Genomic DNA, 17,591 nt, shown 5'->3' with positions numbered 1-17,591 from the left:
CCTCCTTACTCCTGGGATTACAGGTGTGCACCACCGGGCCCGGCCATTCCATTGCATCCTTAAAGGATAGTTGGAATGACTTTGATCTTAAATGTTCTATTTTACGATCCACCGTGTGAATTATCCTAGAGAACATTCCATATGTACTGGAGAAGAATATGTATTTCTGCTGTTGGTTAGAAGGTTCTTTTTTTTTTTTTTGGTGGTGGTACTGGGGTTCCTGGAAGCCCTTCTACCTCCGGGCTACACTCCCAGACCTATTTTATATTTTTGAAACAGGGTCTCTTACGCCAGCGCGGCTGGCTTCGAACCTGCGCGATCCTCCTGTCTCCGCCTCCCAAGTGTGGGGATTACAAGCATGCGCCACCACGCCCGGCCTGGTTAGAAGGTTCTAATAGGTCCACTTGGTCTATCACGGTATTCAAGTCAGAAATTTTGTTATTATTTTTCTGTCTGGATATTCTATCCAATATTGAAGATGGAACAGTGAAGTCTCCTCCACAACTCTATTGTCATCAATTTCTCCCTGCAGGTCTATTCATGGTATATCTAACTATGGATATACTAAGGCGCTCTAACTGTGGATATACTATGGATATACTATCTAACTGTGGGTATACTAAGGTGCTCTGACATTGGGTGATGTATATAATTATCTCATCTTTGACCCGTTCACTTTGTAGAGTGACTTTTTGTCTCTAGACACAGATTCTGACCCACGGTCTCTTTTTCTGGTATAGTCATAGCTGCCCCTATTTCCTTCCGTTGCCATTTGCAGGGAACATCTTTTCCATCCTGTCACTTTCAGCCAATATGTGTTCATAAGTCTAAAATTAGTCTCTTATAGAGAGAAACATCACTGGGTTCTCTTAACCCACTTAAGCACCTGGCCCAAAGGATATGTACTACGGAAGTCGTGAGCCCGCGGGAGCCAGGGTTTTTGGTTGGTGGGCACAACGTTGCCTGGCACCTGGTCCCATAGTTGTGTGCATGGCTGCAGTAGGCACTTGGTAAAGTGGGCATGCCTGTTCATGTGCAGGAGCACAGGGGCATGAACTCCATGGGCGTGGGCCGTGCAGCGGGCACTGGTTCCCAGGCATGGGCACACACAGCCGCACCAGGGTGAGGGTTAGGAGGTGCAGGGCGGCTCTGATACTGCAGGAGAGAGCATGGCAGGCTCCAGCTCCAAAGGATGTAGGGACTCTGGTTCCTAGTAGTATGGCAGTTGATGTCTGCATCAATAAAGATTTCCAAAAGCCGGGCGTGGTGGCACACACTTGTAATCCCCGCACTTGGGAGGCTGAGATAGGAGGATCGCACAGGTTCAAAGCCAGCCTCAGCTGCTTAGTGAGGCTCTCAGCAACTCAGTGAGACCCTGTTTCCAAATAAAATATAAAATGGGTCTGGGAGTATAGCCCGGAGGTAGAAAGCCTCTGGGTTCCACCCCCAGTACCACCAAAAAAAAAAAAAAAAAAGATTTCCAGAGTCTCTTGCAGGGGTGTCTAGAGCTTCTGGAATCTTCTGGCAAAGACTGCTGGAGTTCCCTCTCTCTCCCTCTCTCAGTAGCTCATCGAATGGGTTAACCGACTGATGAGATCAGAACCATCGAGATCCGACCATTGCCTGAAGCCCCACCCGGAACCTTGGGGCATGGGAGCCATGCTTTCAACATGGAACTTTGGGACAATTCCAGATTCAAACCAAAACAGTGTGGGTGCAATTCTTTTTTTAGAATGAGAAGTCGAAATCAATTATGAATTGTGAACAGCTGACAAATACCACAAATATTATATGATCCAGAAAACAATGTGCTTCTGTGGTTTGGAAAATTGTCTCCCAAAGGGTCATATGTAAAAGCTTGGTTCTCAGGGTAGTAGTATTGGGAGATACTGTGGCCATTAAGAAGTAGGGCCAAGGGAGAGGTGTTTAGGTTACTGGGGGTGAGCCTTTAAGAAGGAGACCCCACTTTTTCTTCTATTTATTGCTCCAGATGTGGCCACTTGCTCCCACCATGAATGTGCAGCTCTCACCCGAGACCCAAACAACAGGCCTGGTTATTTGGACTTGAATTTTCAGACCTGTGAGCCAAAATGAAAGCTTTACTTTATAAGTAGCCCACATCTGATATCATTATCATGGTCGGAAGCTGAGTAATACAGATACATTAATTAACGATCTCATTTTACTCTATAATGCTTTCCCCCTAATTTGCTATCTGCATACTTTGAGAACACTTTTTGTGAAACAATAAATTTATAATATTTTCTATAGAGGAAAATGGCAGGTATTCATTTATTTCTTTTTGCACAATTGGTTAAAATGTGGCTGTCATGATGGACAGTTTTTAAAAGTTTTTTTTCCATCTTCCCAGCCATTAATAGTAATGCTATATAAATTTTGAGTATCGCCATCAAATGTAGGGAAACTTGCTGGGCGTGGTGGTGCACGCTTGTCATCCCCGCGCTTGGGAGGCAGAGACAGGAGGATCACACAAGTTTGAAGCCAGCCTCAGCTGGTTTAAGAAACGCTGTTTCCAAATAAAATATAAAATAGGTCTGGGAGTGTAGCCTAGAGGTAGACGGCCCTGGGGTTCCACCCCTAGTACCACCAAAAAGAAAAAAGTCCCCTTCTTATTTATAGAACTTTGGTACTAAAACGAGCTTTGAAGACAGACAAATTTTTGTCACTTCTGTCTTATAAAACTTTTTAAAAAAAGGAATATATATATAATGCACGAGGCATAAGCCTCGCAATTATTTACTGGGAGAGGTCCTACGGGATGAGAAAGGCCTGCCGTGTGGAAATGCTTCTCATCCTGGTTTGGCAAGAGAACGTCTACATTTTCAATTCAATCCAGGTTTTTAAAAATCATGCAGTTTCTTCATGACTGAGTAGAGTGCCATTGTGTTTCTATAGTAACTCCCCTTCTCACCACCCTGTGTGGGGAGCGAGGAGTGAGTTGAGGGGTGAAGCGTGGAGGAAAATATCCAAGACTGTGTGCTTGTATGTTTTTAGCATATTGAACCTCATGGTGTATAGTTACAATGCACTAATAAAATACCTTTTAAAAATCTTGAGGATTGCCGGGCGTGGTGGCGCACGCTTGTAATTCCTGCGCTTGGGAGGCTGAGATAGGAGGATCGCGCAGGTTCGAAGCCAGCCGCGCGTGCTGGCTTAGGAGACCCTGTTTCCAAATAAAAATGTAAAAATAGGTCTGGGAGTGTAACCCGGAGGTAGAAGGGCTTCCAGGAACCCCAGTACCACCAAAACAAACAAACAAACAAACAATCTTGAGGATTGCTATGGGAATCAGGCCGGCAGTGTCTTGAAAAGCTAAATGTAGAGAAACTGCAGGACCCGGCAATTCTGCTCCTTGGTATGTACCCAACGGAGCTGCAGGAAGGGACTTGAACAGGTGCTTGTACTTGAGTGTCCGTAGCAGTGTTGTTCACAACAGCTGGACGGTGAGAACAACCCCCGCGCTCATCAAGAGCTGGCTGGGTGATCAGTGTGTGGTCGGGGCATTCAAGGGGCATTATTCAGCTCTAGAAAGGAGTGAAGATCCGAAACATGTACAACATGGTTGAATCTTGGAAACAGCCAAGTAAAATAAGCCAGATCGGAGAAGACAGCTATCTTGTGATCTCATGTACAATAAACGTCTAGAATAGGCTAATTTATAGAAAGAAGATTAGCGGTTCCCAGGGACTGGAATGAGGAGGAAAATGAGGAATTATTGCTTAATCGTATCCAAGTTTCTGTTTGGAATAATGGAAAGGTTTCAAAAATAGATAGTGGTAACATTTGTAAAATATTATGGATGTAATTAGTGTCACTGAATTGTACACTTAGAAATGATTAAAATGGTAAATGTGTGCTATGGATATTTTACTCTGATAAGACAATAAAACAGAGCAAGAGAAGATTGAGCATTAGAAATGAATTTTTCCAAAATAAAGTTATTCATACATAAGAATATCTGGCAGAAAAGTACATTTTAATTGATTATTTACTTATTTATTTATTTATTGCAGTACTGGTGATTGAATCCAGGGTCATTCTTTTTACGAGCTACACCTCCAGTCCTAATTTTTGTTTTTTTATTTTGAAACAGGGTCTCACTAAGTTGCGAAGGGCCTCACTAAGTGGCTGAGGCTATCCTTGAACCTGTGATTCGCCTGTCTCAGCCTCCTAAGTGCAGGAATTACAAACATGTGCACCTGGCTCAGAAAAAGTATATTTTAAAGATAACTGGCAGACCTCTTTGACATGAAGATCCTCATCTAAGATGACTGTGGTCTCTAGAATAAGCGTTCTGTGAATCTCACTTCACCATGACCAATTTATATAAAAATTACTCCTCAGGTTAATTACTGAGCCAATACAAGTTGATGCTAAGCTGGCGCACGTTCATCGCCTTCCTGTACTGATTTGCAATCAGCTGTGGATGAACCTGCAGATCAATGGCCGTGCAGTGCTGTGTGGGGAGATGCTGTGGGTTGTATTTACCACTGCGACCTTTTCTACATCAAGGGAAACGCCCTTGCTGATACTTGGCCCGGCCTCGTTTCTTTCAGACTCTGAGTCATCTTTCTAAATGTACTGCCGTCCCTGACCCCCTTCCCTATTCCCTCCCACGTTCCAGTTACCCTCTTAGTTGCTTTATCTGAGGCTTATGGTCCCTGTCTTAGGCCAGAGAAGTGATGCTGCATTCTACAAGCTCCACAGCGCCTGCCCAGGGACGTCTGAGCTTTCCATCCACGGCCTGCTAGGCAGATGGCTTCCCCCGTGGCTGCTCGAGGATCTGAGCTTGGGCCATCTTGGGGCTCTACCCACAAGACTCCAGGGCTCTGGGTTTGCTGCTGGTGTTCTGGTTTGCATCTGGAATGTACCCCAAAGTCTAATGTTGAAGGTTTGGTCCCCAATGCACCAGTGTCCAGAGATGCTTTGGAGAGGCGAGTGATCCTGAGGGCTCTGGTCCCCGCAATGGATTCACCCACCATTGGCTGAAGGGCCTCCTGGGAGGGGGCTGGATGGGGGAAGGCCCCTGGGTGTGCCCTTGGGGACTGCTCCTGGGCCTCCCTCTCTCCCTCTCTCTCTGCCTCCAGCTGCCTAGATCCGAGCCCCTCCCTCCCGCCCCCGGCCAACTCATCTCAGACTTTAAGCGATGGAGCCGCCGGCCATGGAAGGAACCCCAGAACCACGAGCCAAAATAAACTTTTCCTTCTTTGAGTTGTTTTTCTCAGAAATTAGTCACAGCAACAAAAAGCTGACTAATACAGCTGGATTCCGTGCATATGACCAGTAGACAGAGGCCAAGGCTGCTTTTAGGCTGGAAGTGACACGTGCCACTTGCACCTACATCCCCATTGACCAGAACCCAGTCTAGGCCCCACCCAGCTGAAAAGGATTCTGGGAAATAGGTTTTAGTGAGTAGATAAGCGTGTCTCTGCCATAAAGACAGACTTCCTTCCTTCTCTCTTTTTCAATGAAGATCGAGCCCAGGGAAATTCTACCTTCAAGATACACCCTAGCCTTATTTTATTTTTCATTTTGAAACAGGGTACAAGTTGCTGAGGCTGGCCTCAAACCCGCCATCTTCCTGTCTCAGCCTCCCTAGTGTGGAGGTTACAGGAATAAGCCATGGTGCCCGGCCTGCCACAGAGACTTTAAAAGCCACTCGATCAAATAACCTCCTTCCTCTTCCTGTGCTCTATTTCCCCTCACCCCACCATAGGAGACAGGAAGGGTCTGGCCTTCCACGGGGAGGAGGTGAGACAAGCCTCGCGGCCTGCACAGGAGGCCTGGCCTCTGGCTCTGCCAGGCCGCCCCTCTCCTGGGTGCTTTCCCCAATGGCCGCTGTCAGGCCTGGGCAGGTCGGGACAGCCCCTTCAGGGGGAGACGCCGGGCACATCTGGGACCCACATGCGCTGGCGTGGAGCGCCGCGGAGGCCCCGCTCTAATCCCTGGATCCTGCAGGTCTGCGCTGTGTCTCCAGCGGCCTCTCCTCTTGCACCCTGCGGAGGCTGAGCCAATGGCCGAGCCCTCCCTGACAGCTGGCGGCGAATTCCCAGCGGAGGACGGTGGGTTTCGGACGACGTCTGCGGTCAGTCCAGCAGAGCCCGACCTCCTGACCCGAGGGGCAGGTGACAAGCAGCAGCCGTCTGTATGGGTAGCCCCAGGAGCGCCTTCGTGAGAAGGCTCTCTGGTGTTTAGATGGTACTCAGAGAACGAGGCGTGTACTGGGCCCATCATCCACCATGCGGGGGCCAGGAGATCAGGGCCGCCCAGCCAGGGCGCCTGCTCCTTCTGGGAGGATCTCAGCCAGCCGCCCTCCTGGCACTTGGGCTTTCAGGAAACCATCCTAGAGAGGTTAGCCTCGACCTTGTGCGCACGTACCTCTTAGCATGAAGAGCAGTGTGGGGAGCTGGGTAGGTTCCCAAGGGCCAGTCCATCACCGGGTTGCATGGGAAACTCAAGCCCACTGCGCTCCTCTCACGTCCGAGGTCTAAATCACCAGCTCCGTGGTCCTTGGACTGTGGTCACTGAGAGCCCTGGCTCAGTGGGTTGTGTTCCTGCACCAGGGGGGCTTTAGTTTTGTTGTTGTTTACATTTGCGCATAGCTGTGTTATAAAGACTGCCTCGAAATTCAGAATGAGAAAAAGTAAATATTTACTATAGCAACACTATCAAAGCAGCAAAGCTAAAACAAATCCACTTGTCTCAAGATAAAGATAAAAGATAAAGATGTCTCAAGATAAAACCCGTGTCCTGGTTTTATATTTCACCATTTTTAACTTCCATCCACTCAGGCATGCTTTGTGTAAACCATGATGGGGAGGAAAGGGAGGTAATTTTTTTTTATTTATTTGGTGGTACTGGGGTTCCTGGAAGCCCTTCTTCCTCCGGGATACACTCCCAAACCTATTTTATACTTTTTATTTGAAACAGGGTCTCATAAGCCAGCGCGGCTGGCTTCAAACCTGTGTGATCCTCCTGTCTCCGCCTCTCAAGTGCGGGGATTACAAGCGTGCGCCACCATGCCCGGCGAAAGGGAGGTACTTTCAAGGATGCTGTCAGTGGTGAGGTATAGCGTACCTGACCAAAATGGGGTTTACCTCCTCACACGGACAGGCATCCTAGACATAGTGTGATGCCCAGTTTGGACCGCTGTTATATGGACCTCCTCGTATGTACAATGTGTCTGCTGTAGCTCCAGACATCACATGTCCACACAGCTATGGCTACAATTGACCAAAGGCTACAGTATCTTTCCTTTCTGTATCAGAGAAAAAAACCTGTGTTAGAATTGCTCAGCACTCATCCCCATGCATCTCACTGGCTTCAAGCTCTATTTTTATCCTAATAAAATCACTGGCAAAGGGGAATAGAATTAGCCAGGCTGGCTTAGACCAGTGGTTCTCACACTTAGGCATGAAAGCAGAATCTCTTTGTGGTGGTGGGGATGTTAAAACACAGACACGGTTGGGTTCAGAGTCTGCCATTTGCATTTCTAGTAAGTTGTCAAGTGACTGCTCCAGCTGTTCTGGGAATCACACTTTGAGAATTACAGTTTAGGTTGATCTCGATTTATTTTCGGCAGCTGGTAGAAGTCAGCTGTCCCAAATGCAGAGTCACGCTAAGGGGGGTGCGGCTGGGAGAAGACATTCCAGCGAGGCTCGCAGAAGCACACTTGGGGCAGCACCCTGCTTGGGCCCCGGGGTGTTTGCCTGTATTTTTTCTTCCATTTCTGGGATACAAACCCAGCTCCTCCGGCCATCGCTTTACAGCCATTGCAGATTAGACGACTTTACTAAAATAGTTCCATTCATTTGATTCCCATGGCAAGTCTTTATCTTTTGAGATCCTAGTATGTACTCCTTAAATGATACAGAGCTTGGCCGGTTTCTCCAGCGCCTCCCACCTCTTGCCCGTCTCTGTATCCCGTTGTCTTCTTTGGGTCTGTTTGGTCAGCAGTTAGCCTGTTTTAAGCTGCTCACAGTCCTTCAGCGCCTCCCAACACCAGCCATGTGCCATCAGCAAATCTTTCTCTACAGAGGCCCCCGTTCCCACACAGGTAGTCTGAGTTGAAAGCATTTCAGCTCCTAACTTGAGCCTCAGGCTTTACCAAAACCTGCAGCAACCAGCCCAGTGGGCACAGCTTCTCAGGTAGTAAATAAATAAATGAGCTGGGTGTGCTGGCCCACGCCTGTAACCTTAGTACTTGGGAGGCTGAGATGGGAGGATCACAGGTTCAAAGCCAGCCTCCCCTCAGCAATTTAGTGAGACACTCAGCAACCTAGTGAGACCTTGTTTCAAAATGATAAAAAAATAAAAAAGGTCTGAAAGTGTAGCTCAGAAGTAGAATGACCTTGAGTTTAACCTCGTGTGTGTGTGTGCATGTGTGCGTGCATGCGTGTGCGTGTGTTTCTGCGTGTGCGTGTGTGTGTGTGTGTGTGTGTTTGTCCGTGTCCCATATTATTAGTGTTGTATGTAAGAAATCTTTGCCTAACCCAATGATTTGCCTAACAAAGATTTCTTCCTTTGGATTATTCTACAAATTTTATAGTTTAAGTTTTTATCTTTATGTCTTTGTTGATGTTGTTGTTATTATTTATTTGGTACTTGTGTTGAACCCAGGGACATTATACATTTGAGCTTCACTCCCAGCCCTTTTTAAATTTTTTTTTAATTTTAAAACAGAATCTCAACTAAGTTGCTGAGAGCCTAAGTTGCTGAAGCTGATCTTAAACCTGCAATCTTCCAGCCTCAGTTTCCCCAGGACTGAGATGACAGAGTGCACCACCACGCCCCGCTCTCTGATGCACTTTGACTTGATTCTCATATAGGTGCAAGGACTGAAGCAGAGTTCGCTCTTTTGCATGTGGACACCGTGTCAGCCAGCGTGGCGCTGCTGAAACAAGTACCTGAGATAAACACCTTAGAGGCAGAGAACACTCGCGGTGGCCCACTACGTCAGGGGTCACTGCTCACGGTCAGCTGACAGCTGCTTGGGGGTCTGTGGTGCGACAGAACGTCAGGTGAGCAGCGGTGGCTGGTGTCCACACCTTGGCTTATGGGCCTTTGGGGGTCAACTATGATTTGAACCATAGACCTCCAAGTGTTTCCTCTCCATCAACTGAAAACATTATGCTTTCTTCTCTGAATTATATTTACACGTGTCAAAATCAGTGGAGTATATCGTGTGGGTCTATCTAGGACTCTCTCTTAGCTATTGATCTTGTCAACCTTGACACTTTGACATCATACTGATTTTAGTTAATGGTCTTAATTACCCTTTTCTGTTCCATTCATCCATTTATTTAGCTTGATTCAGTGCCATCGTGTCTTAATTACCGTGGCTGTATAAATACTGGAGCAAGATAATGTAAAAACCTTTGTTTGTCTTTTCTAGTGTTGTTTGGTTTGCTCAGGTCCCTTACATGCCTATAAAAATTTCAGAATCAAGCCGGGCTTGGTGGCGCACGCTTGTAATCCCCGCGCTTGGGAGGCGGAGACAGGAGGATCGCTCTGGTTTGGAGCCAGCCTCGCTGGCTTAAGAGACCCTGTTTCCACATTAAAAAAAAAAAAAAAAGTTAAAAAATAGGACTGGGAGTGTAGCCTGTGGGTGTGTATCCCGGAGGTAGAAGGGCTTCCAGGAAACCCAGTACCACCAAAAAAAAAAAAAAAAAAAAAAAAAAAAAATTCAGAATCAGTTTGTCAATTTCAACTGGAAGATTTCATTGCTTTTAGAGGTAACCGAGGGGAAACTTGGCACGGCTGCACGGAGCCATCGAACTCTTGCCCGCAATCCCAGGACTTGGGAGGAAGGCTGATGCAGGAGGGTCGCAGTTTTGAGGCCTGCCCGACTACTGGTGTGAGGACTCTGGCAAGTGCCACGTAAGGAAGGCGCCCACCCGAGGCCGCTGCCGTCAGCCTGGGTCTGGGGCAGGGGGACCCTTTGCTTGACCCGGAATGGGGGTGACCACGGGCTGGTGTGCGCTGTGAATGGTCTCTCCGACCACCGTTCCAGTGAGAAGGTCAGCGGCGCTGACAACCAGTGTTCCAGCTGCCAGTGTCACTGTTGTCTATGATGGTCGGCCGTGGGGGTCCTGCCCCTCCTTTTCCCTCATTCATGGTGTTACCTGCCAGCCAAGGGGGCCTTAAATTATGTCAGGGTGTTAGGACAGGGTTGCCGGGCCTGGGTGCTGATGCAGAAATTCAAACAGCTTGCTGCAAAGCTCCCCCTCCAGCTTTGAAAACCCAACAGCATTATCAACCAGGGACATTTCGGTAAGGATTGCTCTTCACACACACACACACACACGCACACACGCATCCAACTAACTGGTTGTGATCTTGGCACCCTTAGCACAGGGAGTTGTTCCCATTCTGGGAAGCCGGCTGGGTCTGAGACGGATGACCACTGGTTGGGCTGTACAGAACAACCTATCGCCCTCCGTGACCCACACAGCTGGGGTGACGTCCAGCGGCAGGCAGTGTGCTGGCTTTGCATTAAAAAGTGGTTGTGTTCCAACAGTGGGTGACACTAACTAAGCAATGAGTGTGATAGAAGACCTCACCCCCCAGGAACAACTAAGGGGCTGCCTGATGCCCAGTGGTGGAAAATCAAAACAGAATATGTAGCTCTGGTGCCCAGTAGAAGCCGATGCCTTGTCGCTGACGCCCAGGGCTGCCCGAGGCTCCTCTCCGGTGATGTCAGTGAAAGTCAGGAGTCCCAAGACCCATCAGCTGGACGGTTCTCCCTGGACAATTTCTGTGGGAGGTGCTGACCCCTGGTTCTAAGCCCCTGGGGAACAGTCTCTTCCAGTGGTCTTCACTGCAGATGGGACAGGGCCGGGGTTGGGGCAGACGTCCTCCCTCGGGCCACTCTCTTTTCTGATGTCCTGACTGGCTGCCCTGGTGACAGTTTCTGGTCCCTAGGGCTGGGGGTCTCGCTACATTCCTGAGGCTGCGATCCTCCCATCTCAGCCTCCCAAATACTGGATGACAGGTGTGTGCCATCGTGCCCAGCTCAACAGGTATTTTTAATAAGCTAATGAAATAAAATGAGGGCCCTCTGGCTCTAATTATCTTCCAATTGACAACTGCAGGTTTTGCAGAGGCCTGGGGAGAGTATCTTAAACCAGCCGTGGCCGAGGTACAGGTGAGGTGGAGGTTCTCAGCACCGAGCAGAGCATGAGGATTATCAGTTATTTTTGCATATTCTCTTGCCCTTATTGCCTACCTTTTTTCCCCCCCAGTATTGGATATGGAACCTAGGGTATTCTACCTTCAAGCTACACCTCCAGCCCTGCTTTTTATTTTTATTTTGAAACAGAGTCTCACCGAGTTGCAAAGGGTCTCACTGGGTAGCTGAGGCTGGCTGGCCTTGAACCTGTGATGCTCCTGTTTCAGCCACACACATGCTGGGATTACAAGTGTGCGCCACTATGTCTGGCTTTCCCCCTAGCATTTAAAAACTAGTATTAATTTAGCCGGTTATGTGGGCACACGCCTACAATCCCAGTACTTGAGAGGCTTAGATGAGAGGATCACAGGCCTCAGCAACTTAGTGAGGTCCTTAGCAACTTAATAAGGCCCTGTTTCAAAATAACAAAAATAAAAAGGGCTCAGGTGTAGCAGGGAGGTAGAACACCCCTAGATTCAATTCACAGTACCCAAAATAGCAATTAGAAAGAAATGTTAACTTTAAAAAGAAAAGCAAACAGTTTATGCAGGCATGATTTCACTTTGTCTTTTACAAAAGGTTATGGTGCATATGCAGCCGTATATGCTTCAGTCTTAAAACAAATCTCCTAAAGCATGTCAGTGGTATAGTAAACAACTGTGGACTTCAGCTCCGCAGGCCAAACGGGGCAACTGGCAGGCCCTCTTTCCACAAGCCTGGGCGTCCTGACCTTGTGAAGGGGCCTCCCTCGAATCTTCTTCCTCTCCCCTCCTTCCCTTCTGAAGACTGAAAAAATCTGGAGGTCAGGGCCAAGGAGCGGAAGCTGGGGGACCCCAAAGCAGTGGCAGAGTGGAGTCCAGCTGAAGATGGAATAAAGGTCAAACTCCCAATTTTTTTCGTGTGTGTGTGTGTGTGAGTCTGGGGATAGAACCCAGGGGCATTCTACCTCCAAGCTACACCCCCTGCCATATTTTTTATTCTCTACTTTGAAACAGGGTCTCACTGAGTTGCAGAGGACCTCACTAAGTAGCTGAGGCTGTCTGCGAACCACAATCCTTCCGTCTCAGCCTCCCGAATGCGGGATTACAAGCGTGCGCCACCACGCCCGGCTCATACTCCCAATTCTTACACTGAAAATCCGAGGCAGCCTGTGTACAGGAACCCGACTTCCACTCTCCCAAGCAGGACGCAGTGCCTGGCTTCCCTCTTGAGGCCCTAGAGAATTAAGAGAGTAGGAAAGGAATCTTTTCCCCTGGGAGAACATCCTCTTGCTAAAAATATTTGAGTGTTTCTTGTTCTCACTGTATCATTAAAACTATCACCATTAACATAAAAAACCTGGTATTTCAGGCAATATGTTTTTACTATTATGTATCTGTGTGGAGATTACAATTTATTTTATTTATGTGCCTTTTATTTAAGCAGAAAATCTGTATGGACCTTCATACCATCAACCTATTTGCTTGAGTAGATGCTTGTATTAATTCAGTTATAGAAATAGTAACTTAAATAGTGGGTGAACTCTCTTGCTACTTTCTGTAGACAAAGGGATTTAAAAGCAACAGGGGAAAAAGGCGACTCTTGGGTTCTCATAAACATGTATAATTTAGAGCAAAGGGAAAGAAATAGAGAATAATAGTGGAAAATAGTAGAGATTTTAATTTATTTACCGTCCTTTTCACAGTGGATTTCGGAAATTACAGCTGCAGAGTCAAAGTTTAAATCCTACGATATTCTGACATGTGACGATTTCAGTCACATACAAATTTAAATTTCTTGCTTTGGAATGAGACAAGACAGCGAGAGGAGAGATACTCAGAACCCAAGGATGAATTTTAAAACGGTGCTTGATTTATTCGTTTAACCGTCGTGATTTTATTCGTGCCTGAACGCTGATGCTAATAAACACTAAACAGGGCATTTTAGAACAAACTTAAGATTGAAAGCTTGAGTAGACAGGAAACTATATTGTGCATCATTTAGTAAATCTCATCTCTCTGAAACTTTTCTTCATACTTATATTGGCTCTTTCTTGCCAGTTTTTATTTTCCATAGTTGAATCATTATGACTGCCGAAAAGCAAGCCAAACTTCACACAAAAACATGTAAAAGAAGACTAGATGACTTCTAAAATGACGGGCACTCCAGGAATCACTAAAGTTGTCACACCAGTTGTAAAACAACATACTCGGACTACTCTGATCGTTCGTGAAAAATATATTCTGCTGAGTATCAACGCTAAGCATCACCTAGGAATCCACTAATAGTTTTGCCATGTATTGGAAGATTGAGATTTTATTATTTCCTTTCTAAAAAAGAATTACATAAAAATACCTTAAAATCTCAAGTAACCTTGAAGTTATGCCAAATTACCACCACCCCCCATTAGTGGACTGTCCCATTAAAAGGAAATTTCAAGGATATTTTATAGTGACATTAAAAGTTATACTGGCACTAAATCATATAATAAAAGATGGATCTATGACCAGAATAGGAAGATTCTCTAAAAAGAATAGAGGTCGGTGGGACACATCTAAAGGGTCAATGGATTTATTAAAAGGGCAGGTGAATCATGGGACACGTGTTTAGTTTGTGATATGTTTGGAGAACTGTTGTTTTTGATACATGGATATGAACTGTCCAAATTCCTCTAAACAGAATTTTGGTTGTTTAACAAAATCAACTATTACAGTGTACTGAAAACTAAATAGAATATTTAAAACTAAATAGAATATTTAAAACTCAATATCCTAATAAATAGAAAGCAGACTGGTTTTCCCCTCCCCCTCTGTGAAACTTCTCTGGAATTCTCTCTTTTAAGAAAAAAATTTCTCCCGCCCTCTCCATCCTTCTTCTAGGGCTTATTGGTCTGTATCAGTTCTGAACATGTATTTTTCCTTTAAAACTATGAGATGAAAAAATTCTCAGCCTTATATCGTGTCATAAGGATTGTGCTATGATTAAAACCAGACCCAGGTTGTAGATCTACTTTCATTTTTTTGAAACACAAACAAGAGTAATTTCAACAAAAACATTCCACTTCCCACCAGAGACACTGGTGATGGTAATCCAGGTATTAGCCTATCTGCAGTATGCGCCCAACACACAGGGCCTGCCTGGAACAATTTTACAGGCTTAACCAAAGATTTTCATATTAAGAATGGAATGTATTATCTTTTGATTCCTTAAATCCCTAATTTTGAAGGAAAGCACCTCTTAAAATGGTCTGGGTAGTGACCTGAGGCTGCTAACAGGTATCCTGTTAAATAAGGAGCTCAGCTTATTTCTTTGCACACTGTCTGCACTGTTTGGATTCTGAGCAGTTGTATATGGGTTGGCTTTGTGTGCGCATGCCTGTGGTGCCGGAGACGGAAGCCAAGGCTCTGTGCACGCTGGGCAAGTGTTCTACCACTGAGCAGCACCCGGCCCTAGGAGGCTCATTCTGAGTCGAGACTCGTGCGCAGGGCATTTATTAAGGGATGCCCTTGGAATGAGACCCGTGGAAGGGGGGAAAGGACGCAGAATCGGAGCTTTACTACGCACACACCTGGAGGAAGCACAGGAAGAGGCTGATGTGCAATGGGTTCCTTGCCAAGGCCTCAGTCGGCCAACCCCTCCAGAGCTCCAAAGGGTTGCCCTAAGGAGACTGGGGCAGCCAGGCCTTCCACCCCCAGTTGATCGGTCTGTCCCGGGAAGGAGGCAGACCTGGGTGAGGAAGTATTCATCATCTGAGACCCCGAAATGGCTGACCGCCGAGGGTTTCCCGCAGCTGGGGGATAAGTCCGTCCTGCTGAAGGGGGCTGGGGGCTCATCAGAGCATCGGCACCGCGGGCCTGTCCATCACTGCACTGCATAGCTCTCAAGGACTAACTCCCACCTTCAGTGGTGAAAGCGCAGGGAGCAGGCAGTGTTGTGGCATGACTTAAGGGTTACCTTAGGGCCATCTGCCCTGCACCCCAAGTTTTTCCTGCACGACTCTGCCAAAAGTACCTGAAGTTTTAACAGTTCGCAGAGGGATGGTTTACAGCAGTGCTTCCTAGAGACAGGTATTGTGTTTTGTTTTGGCTCTGGAGTCCCCCCAAAGGCTCCTGTGTGGGGGCTGTTCCCAGTGCAGCTGTACTCAGAGCTGGAGCTCTTAGGAACTGAGAAGCCAGGAGGGTGCCCACTTACTCAGTTATTAGTCTACTGAGGGATTACGGTTGGATGGACTTTTGGGAGGTGGTGGAAACTGTAGGAGCTGGGGCCTATTTGGACTAAGCTGATCATTGGAAGGTCGCTGAGCCCATGAAGGTAGCCCTTCTTCCTCTCTTTCCTGCTTTCAAGAGAGGGGCAGCCCTCTCCACCATACCCTTCCAACAGGATCCTCCTTATCATAAGGAAGGTGGCCAGCCATTAGGCTGGAAACTCTGAAACTGTGAGCCAAGAGAAAATCTTTCAAGTTTTCTTTTCCCAGATATTTTGTCACAGTGACGAAAAATTGACTGACGCAGTTATCTCTGGGGTGGGGGGGATAAGGAAGAAACAAAGATTCCCCAGTATCCGTAGACATACTGCGGCTGGGACCTTACTTGGTCACAAGCCAGCCTACCTCATTCCAAGGACCTCATCTCAAGCGAGAACCTCGGGGAAGAGCCCTAACTCCACAACACAAATGGGGGTGATGGAAACCCTCACTTTTAATGCCATGCGATAGTTTTCAGCTCGTTCACTAATTATTTAGCTTTAACTAAACAAATGTTCCCAAAGTTATTATCTGACATTGACTATTTGGCAATGTGATGATATCCTTGATTGGATCCTGAAACAGATAAAGGACATTAATAGAAGAACTAGAAAAGTCCAAACAAAACCTGTGCTTTAGGTAACTGCTATACTGATGTTAATTTCTTAGTTTTGTTTCATATACTCTGGTTATGTAAGATAGCATTAGGGGAGGCTCGGCGAAGGGTGTATAGATATTCTCTGTTCTGTCTTTGAAAGTCCAACGTTCTTTTAAGTGAAAAGGTTCTTTGAAGTCTATTTGAAGTACGGCTTTTCACATCCAATATCATTACCAGTGAACATTAACTTGGTAAAGCCTGATTTGAAATGAAGAATTCAGAATAGAAGAAACAAGGCTCTGAGTTTGTTTGAAGTAGAAAGCTGTGTGGTGATGCTCAGCCCTGGATTTTAAGACATCTTTTGAAATATTTATACATATTTAGAAGACACTCTTTCATATCTAATAGCAATTACACTACTGAAGAAAGTGTCGCAGTAAAAAACAGTGAAATCGCTTACAGAAAACATTAGTGTTCTCTTTAGTCAGAAACATCCTTTGGAGGACACAGAGCACTGAATGTTGGTAAAAGTCATAAACTGTGGGCTGATCGCTGACTGAACAGCTGGTCAACGAATGAAGGCTGGGATGCTCCCAACACCAGTTCATTACTGAGTTCCAAAGCAGAGGTACACGCCAAGAGATAAACTCTCAATGACAAACGACCTCTCTAATTAAAAAGAAATCGGGAGCCGGGCGTGATGGCGCACACTTGTAATCCCCGCGCTTGGGAGGCGGAGACAGGAGGACCGCGCTGGTTCGGAGCCAGCCGCGCTGGCTTAAGAGACCCTGTTTCCACATAAAAATGTTAAAAAAAATAGGTCTGGGAGTGTAGCCCGTGGGAGTGTATCCCGGAGGTAGAAGGGCTTCCAGGAACCCCAGTACCACCAAAAAATAAAAAATAAAAGAAAGAAATCGGGAGTGGGGAGTATCATTATGAGTACAGCCACTCACACAGTGGCTGTTTGACAGAACTAAAACTTAAAAGATGCCAAGGAAAACCCACAGACTTGTTCCTCCTGCGACATCCATTCCCTGCATCGGCCATGTGGGCACTAGCGAAAGAGCTGAACCCCATGTTATAGGATCTCATCAGTGTGGGATTTTTTTTAAAAAAAAGCAAAATAGAAGTAGGGTGTGTGTGTGTGTGTGTGTGTGTGTGTGTGTGTGTGTGTGTGTGTAGGAGGGGATTAGGGATTGAACTCAGGGGCATTCTACCTCCAAGCAAAACCTCTAGCCCTATTTTATCTTTTATTTAGAAACAGGGTCTTGTTACATTGCTGAGGCTGGCCTTGAACCTGTCATCTTCCTGTCTCAGACTCCCAAGTACTGGCATTACTCTACCGGTGTGGGCCACCACTCCCAGCTTAGAAGGGACATCTCAAGGAGAAGAGGAATGACCATGAAACTTTTTTATGCCCTTAGAGGGATGTATGTTACTGCATGACAGAGACTTTAAAGCATTATTAAACTTGATATACTCATAATTTTTATAAATACAAATGTTTCAAATATGCTTTTTTCATGGCTGATATACAATCCAGTAGATATTTATAGAATGACATTTAATCTGTCCAGTTG

This window comes from Muscardinus avellanarius, assembly GCF_963383645.1.
Source record: "Muscardinus avellanarius genome assembly, chromosome: 20".
Classification (NCBI taxonomy): domain Eukaryota; kingdom Metazoa; phylum Chordata; class Mammalia; order Rodentia; family Gliridae; genus Muscardinus; species Muscardinus avellanarius.
Note: the sequence above shows the minus strand (reverse complement) of the source record.